Source organism: Nicotiana tabacum, chromosome 15 (assembly GCF_000715075.1).
Source record: "Nicotiana tabacum cultivar K326 chromosome 15, ASM71507v2, whole genome shotgun sequence".
Lineage (NCBI taxonomy): Eukaryota > Viridiplantae > Streptophyta > Magnoliopsida > Solanales > Solanaceae > Nicotiana > Nicotiana tabacum.
The window spans coordinates 78,439,311-78,447,409 of NC_134094.1; positions in this window are offsets into that span (position 1 = coordinate 78,439,311).

Genomic DNA, 8,099 nt, shown 5'->3' on the forward strand with positions numbered 1-8,099 from the left:
GCCTCCTAAACCATTTGTTGAAGAAGCCCCAAAATTGGAGCTTAAGCCTGTACCGACGCACTTATGCTATGCTTATTTGGGAAGTGCTGAAGCATTGCCAATCATCATTTCATATAGCTTGACTAGTTTGCACGAAGAAACTCTATAGCGAGTACTTTGTGAACATAAGAGACCTATTGGGTGGACCATTGCAGATATCAAAGGAATCGGTCCATCGTTCTGTGTGCATAAGATTTTTCTAGAAGATGGGCATTGTCCAAGGGTCGAATAATAATGGAGGCTAAATCCCATTATGAAGGAGGTTGTGAAGAAAGAAATTATCAAGTGTGTGGATGTTGGTATCGTCTTTCCTATTTTAAAACAGTAATTGGGTGAGTCATGTGCATTGTGTGCCTAAAAAGGGCGGGATGACTATTGTGGTGAATAAACAAACTGAGATAATTCATACTTGCATAGTGACGAGGTGGAGAGTCTGTATTGATTATAGGAAGCTCAACAAGGCTACTTGCAAGGATTACTTTCCCCTCCCATTTATTGATCAGATATTGGATAGGCTACCTAGACATGAGTACTATTACTTCCTTGATGGATATTCCGACAGAAGATTCAGAGAAAACAACATTTACAAGCCCTTATGGTATGTTTGCTTTCAAGCGGATGTCATTCTGGCTTTGCAATGCACCAGCCACATTCCAGAGGTGCAAATGGCCATTTTCACCGATATGGTGGGAAAGTTTGTAGAAGTCTTCATGGATGACTTTTCAATCTTTGTGTCTTCTTATGATGATTGCTTGAAAACTTTGGCTAAGGTGCTAGGACAATGTGAAGAAATAAATTTAGTGCTAAATTGGGGAAAGTGTCATTTCATGGTGCAAGAGGGTATTGTTCTGGGGCATAGAGTTTCAAGGAGTGGAATTAAAGTTGACAAGGCTAAATTAGAGGAAGTTGCAAAAAGACTCTCTAACATTTCTACTCCCCTGTGCACATTGCTCGAAAAAAGATGTGGTATTCAAATTTGATGAGGCCTATCTGAAGGCATTTGATGAGCTCAAGAAGAGGTTGGTGGATGCACTAATCATTGTGGAACCAAATTGGTCCTTTCCGTTTGAACTTATGTAGTGACGTAAGTGACTTTGCCATTGGCGCGGTGTTGGGCAAAAGAAAGAACAAGATGTTTCACTCCATAATTGAATTACACCACCACTGAGAAGGAGTTATTGATGGTTGAATGGGCGTTCGAGAAATTTTGGGCCTACTTGGTTAGAGCCAAAGTCATAGTCTGCACCAATCATGCAGCAATCAGGTATCTATTTTTTGAAAAAGGAATCCAAATCTAGATTGATGCGATGGGTTTTATTGTTGCAGGAATTTGACGTAGAAATACAAGATCGGAAGGGCAAAAAAAACCAAGTGGCATATCACATGTCTAGATTGGACAACTATGAGCATGTGGAAGAAAGGGTAAAATTAAGGAGATGTTGTCACCCTCCAACCTCGGGGAGTGCGACCGGTGCTCAACCAAAATAACCTAGTCAAGCAAGCCTGCTAGATACTTCCTACCCGACCTTACCCATGAATAGAGTGAAGATGAATTCTATTAATTAGATAATGTTAAGGTTACATGAACAATCCAAATTTCATTGCCGTTAGAAATTCATTCAAGATTTCCCAAAATATTACATTACACATTCGTAGTTTAGAAGTAGAAACATGTGATACAGATACAATATTTCTAGTTTGACTTTCCAAACACCACGATACAACCCACACTATGTCTACGGAACCTCTAACGTATACAAAAGAGTACTATGATAGTGTCGGCAACAAGGCGTCGGCTATACCTCAAAACATCATACATAAAGAATAAAAGATACAAGACCCCGATAGGAAGTGGGGCTCACCAAGTCAGCTGAGGAGAGGGTGTACTGCTATCACTGATCAATGCGGCCTGTTATGGAACCACCTGCATCCATTAAAGATGCAGCGCCCCCGGCAAAAGGGACGTTAGTACATATGAAATAGTACTAGTATGTAAGACTAACCACCCTATCAATAGAACGAGTAACAGTAAAATTAGAAAGAAACATGGAATCAATGGGCGCCTCAAACAACATTTATGTTGGGAGATCCTCAGTACCGATACACTACCCTGCTTTTAGCATGGAGTCCGATCTCAGCCCGAGCGACTAAGCATCTCACCCCGGGACATACACTCAACAACAACACCATATGCACGGCATGGCGTCCGATCTCAGCCCGATCAGCTAGGCCATCTCACCACAATGCCGTGTGGGTCGACAACACATCACATCTCGCTAGCAATCATCTCATCCCATTTAAGGGTAAACATCTCAACACATCAATCTCATCCCATATAAGGGGAAACAATCTAATCACATCAACATAGGGGATTTACCCCTCAATCACTCCTACACTGACACATGTAGTTTTGGGGGTAGGTTATTTTGACCTACCCTTCCTCGGTGACTAAACGATACTGCCAAAGCATTTATCATTTAAAGCATTTACAACTCATTTCATAATCTTTCATACATCTTTCCTTTTCATTGGCACAAGTGGCCACAATTGTAATATCATTCTCGGCACATCGGCCGTATTTCATATTTCATACTCACCCCTATAACTTTCAAGTGTTACCATGGATTATCAACAATAAGAGTATTTCAAATCAAGACCTTATGTGTGTGTATGTGTGTGTGTGTGTGTGTGTATATAAGAGTCTTAATCACATTGAGTGTCTCTTTCACTATTAGGCATACTAATCTCGCAATTGAAACATAATTTTTTTTATATCACAACAACCTTAATACACTAATCATACTAAATTTCATTCCTGGAGGGAATCATGATATGATGGGAACATTTGGAACATATTTTGAGTGCATCCCTATTTTAGCACAATACTTGTTTCAAAATAATCAAATTTATTATGAAGGACTCGAAACATGGGAAATAAGAAATTGAGCCAATCATAATTGCAACTTACGAGTACATCACGGAATTTGAATTTTACAAGAGGAGTTTAGCCAACATACCTTTCTTAAGCTTTCCTTAGATTACTACAACGTTCCGGAAATCCTAGCGACTTCAATGTAATGGAGACATGGCAAATTTTGAACCACAATTAGGAATATATTTGTGGGTTCAGCTCATTTGAGCATTTTATCAAACACTAGGTGTGCAATTTAGACCACAAGGACCTAGGATGGAATCCTTTACCTCATAACTAATTCCCAAGTCCAATTTCGCCCAAATCAGTTCAACAATTCCCATACCACAATTTTTAGCACATTCATGCACAATGACTAACTTCCAACCCTAGATTCATGTCTCTCATTACCCATGTTCAGTCAAATTCCAAAGTTGAGAGCTGGGGGAGTAGAGCCTTACCTCTTAGAAGGAGACCTGGAGAGCTTTCCTTGTTGAATTCCAAGGCGTGGTCAAAGGATGGTTAGTGGGATGGTGAGAGCTTCTTGATCCCTCTCTAAAATACTCCTCCTCTCTGTAAAACAACTGTTGAAACCAGCCAAAATAACCCCAAAGTTGTTATTATAAAAATGGGGTCAGGTTATAAAAATAGGAAAATGGATCTTCCGAACTCAGCTCTGTGGTCGCACAATGGACCGTAGAATAGATATGCGGCCTGCAAAATGGTCTGCGAAACAACAATAACAATAACAACGACCCAGTGAAATTCCGCCAGTGGGGTCTAGGGAGGGTAGTGTGTACACAGACCTTACCCCTACCCCAAAGGAGTAGAGAGGTTGTTTCGGAAAGACCCGCAAAATGGGCCGCGAAAGTGATGCCAAGAACTAGATTGCTCTGGATTGGTCTGCAATAAGGTTTACGGTCCGCAGACCAGTTTTGCGGCCGTGAAATAGATCGCAGAATCACCCTCCAAATTTCTACATGCCAACTCTGCGACGGAAGTGCGGCCCGCGAAACAATTATGCGGTCGCATAGTTGACCGCAAAATGACCTCCAAAATTGGTCATTTCTCTTGTAACGGCCAAACCGGTAGTTTTGAGCTCTAGCATATTATTCAGCGGTTTCAGGCTTTGAGTAGCTTAACTTCAGGTATATTGACTTGTACGTGAGGTTGGAAATGAATTTCGGGAAGTTCGGAATGGATTTGGAAAGAAAATTTTAATTTCGAAAGCTTTAAGTTGGAAGAATTGGCTAAGATTTGACTTTTGAGTAAACGACCTCGAAATCAGGATTTGAAGATTCTAATAGATTTGTATGATGATTTCGGACTTGGGCGTATGTTCAGGTTGAGTATCGGATCATTCGGGAGTATTTTAGTGCTTATTATAGAAGGTTGGCATTTTAAAGGTTTAAAAATTTCATAAGTTTGGTTTGAAGTGGATTTTGATGTTATCAATGTCCGTTCGGGGTTCCTAGCCTTGGAATAGCTTTGTTATGTCATTTGTGACTCGTGTGCGAAATTTAAAGTCATTCCGGATTGATTTGATACATTTCGGGACACGATATAGAATTTGGAAATTTGAAAATTTATAAGTTTGATTCGAGGCGCGATTCATGATTTTGATGTTGTTTGACGTGGTTTAAGGCTTCGACTAAGTTTGTATTGTATTTTGGGATGTGTTGGTATACTTGGTTAAGTTCCCGAGGGCCTCGGGTGGATTCCAGATGATTAACAGATTTATTTTTGGACTTAAGAAATGCTGAAGTTGGGCAGAAGCGACATCGCAGAAGAGAGGTCGAGCTCGCAGAAGCAAAATGGGAAGGGACTGGTAGTGGCCGCAGATGCAGAGATTTCCCTACATCTGTGTGACCGTAGAAGCGGCCCAGTAGTTGCAGAAGCGGTGGGAGTTAGGCAGGCTGGAGGTGTAGGTGCGAGGTTTGTGCCGCACCTGCGGGACCTCAGAAGCGAATCCTTGGTCGCAGGTACGACTCCGCAGAAGCGGAGTCTTGTCCGCATATACGAAGGCAAGGGGGCTGAAGGGTGACCGTGGAACCGCAAAAGCGGTCAAGTGGCCGCAGGTGCGAGAGGTCGCTGGGCAGTGTGTTCTTTTAAGAACAGGATTTGGGCCCGTTTTCTTTCATTTTTCACTTGGTTGGAGAGCTTCAAGCGGAGATTTTCATCAAGAAACACAAGGTAAGTGATTTTTACCTATTACAGGTTAAATACATGGTTTGCATATGGATTTTAACATGAAAATTAGTAGAAATTTGGGATTTTGGTAGAAAACTTAAAATTTGGTATTTTGGGATTTTTACCACGAGATTGGGTATGGAATTGGGAATAAATTATGTATTTGAGTTCGTAATGTTATGGGTAATGATTATCTTTGAAAAGTTTTGGAATCTGGGCACGTGGGCTCGAGGGTTGATTTTATCGACTTTTCGAGAGGAGTTGGGATTTGTTTAAAATGATTAATTATGGGTATTAGAATATATTTTGATTGGTTTGCACATTGTTTGAATAGTTTTGGATCGACGGTTATTGGTTTGAGGTGTTAGAGAGGCTTTGGAGCCGGTTATGGAACTTCAGAGCGAGGTAAGTCTCTTGTCTAACCTTGTGAGGGGGAAACTACCCCCTAGGTGATAATTATTGTTATGTGCAACTATTTGTGGGCGCTACATACGCACGAGGTGACGAGAGTTCGTACGTAGCTAAAGCATGTTTATGTCCGGGTAGACGTAGGTTCTTATCATGTAATATTTGAATTATTTGAACTCACTTTGCTGATTTAATTAAGTAGAGTTATAAATGAAATTGACTTAGAAATAAATATATGTATACTAGGCCCAGCCTTAACACTTTGAGTTGTGGGAGAATTATTTGAGAAACAGTAAAGATTATATCCATTTTGTACCCATGTACGGTATTGTAAACATGTGTCTCGTAATTTGGTAACTTCCTTCATTTTTCTTGTGGAGCGGGTCGAACGCCTCGACAGTATATGGATGCATCTATGGTTCTAGCCGCTCGACCCTCGACAATGTACACATTATTCTGGATCGGGCCGAACGACCTCTACAGAATCGTGCGTTATATCGCTAGTAGTCCGAATATTCACGAGCTAAACTTTCCACTAATGCCCGGCATTTTATGGTATTTCTTATTTATTTGGTATCGATACTTGGTATGTTCTGAGATATTAAGGAAGAATACAAGATTGAGAAAATTGATGCTTTAAAGGAAATAAATTGGAAAATTATGAGATTGCAGATTTACTTCACTATAGTTGTACACTTCATATATATTATGGCATATCATATTATATTATTTGGTCCTCTAGTAAGTGTCGATGTAGACTCCTCGTCACTACTTCTCCGGAGTTAGGCTAGGTACTTACTTGGTACGCGTTGGTTTACGTACTCATGCTGCACTTCTGCACTAAATGTGCAGGATCTGACAGGTTCATTGATGATCACCTTGGTGCATAGTCGCACCTGTTGAGGGGAATTTATGTGAACTGCATTCCAGGCTATGCATCACAGTACACCGAGCCTCCATTGTACCATTTATTTTATTCTGTCTTATTACATTCGGGACAGATGTTGTATTATTATTGTACTCCTTAGAAAAATGCTCATGCACTTGTGACACCGGGTTTTGGGGGTTCCTACGGGTTGTTCGTTGTTGTAATTGTGTAAATATTATCACTTACTCTGTAAAAATCTATTTCATATGATTTGATTAAAGGAAAAATTTTGATTTCAATTACTAAAATGGGTAAGTAAGTTGTTAGATTACCGATGGCTTGCCTGACGGCGGTGTTAGGCGCCATCATGACCTTTAGCGAATTTTGGGTCGTGACATCTCTGCTTCACTCCGCGACGGATCTGCGGTCCGCGGAGTAGTTCTGCGGTCGCATAATGGATCGCAGAAACGCCATGTTCTGCAACAATTTTTCCTCAACTCCCCAATGCACTATTCAACCCAAAAAGTTCGTACCGCGGTCCTCAAACACATTAGCCCACCTCGGCACCATGAAGCCCCGGGTTTTAGGTGAAATTTTACAGGGCTTTACATCCTCCCCCGCTTAGGATCATTCGTCCTCGAATAAGGGTTAAAGTCTCCTACTAGCACCCAATGTGACTCAACCATTTCTTCACCCACTAGCAGTTCCAAATTTTGACTAACTCCCTAAATTTCCAGAAATTTCGGCAGAGTTTCCCCTATAACTAGGCATATCCACTTACCAGAGAATCGCAGAAACCAATCCTTGCAATGTGTACATAATCCAACGGCGTAACACAACATGGAAACAACACCAACCACAACGCCATAACCATTATATTACAAAAAGAAACATCCTTAACATTAACTGTACGAGTGGAACATAATTCATAGAATTTAAATTCTTAACATTTTCATAGAACACAACTACCTAAATACATAGCTATTCAAACAAATGAGGGTACATCTTCATCTCTTCCTCGGCCTCCCAAGTGGCCTCTTCCACCTATTTGATTCACCATAGCGCTTTCACGGAGGTAATTTCTTTATTTCTCAGCTTTCGGACTTGTCTATTAATAATGGCAGCTGGAATCTCTTCATAAGTCAATTCCTCATTAACCTCAATAGTCTCAACTGGAACAATGAGTGCCGAGTCTCCAACTACCTTCTTCAACATAGACACATGAAACACCGAGTGCACTAAGGACATCTTTGGAGGTAGCTCGAGCCTGTAAGCCACCTGACTAATCCTCTGAATGATTCTGATGATTCTGGGCAGTTCTCAACCGTTCTATAATAATCTTAAACTTCTCCATAGCCTGATGCACGAGGTCTGGCCCTATCAACTCCGCTTCCCCAATCTCGAACCACCCAATAGGAGATCTACATTTCCTACCATATGGACCCTCAAACGGCACCATCTGAATGCTAGCATGATAATTGTTGTTGTAGGCAAATTATATGAGTGTCAAATGATCATATCAGCAACCTTAAAGTCAAGAACACAAGCGCGCAACATATCCTCAAGAGTCTGAATGGTCCGCTCTGCTTGCCTGTCGGTCTGTGGATGGAAAGTTGTACTAAGATTCACCTCAGTACCTAACCCTTACTTAAATTTCTTCCAAACATTAGTTGTGAATTGTGC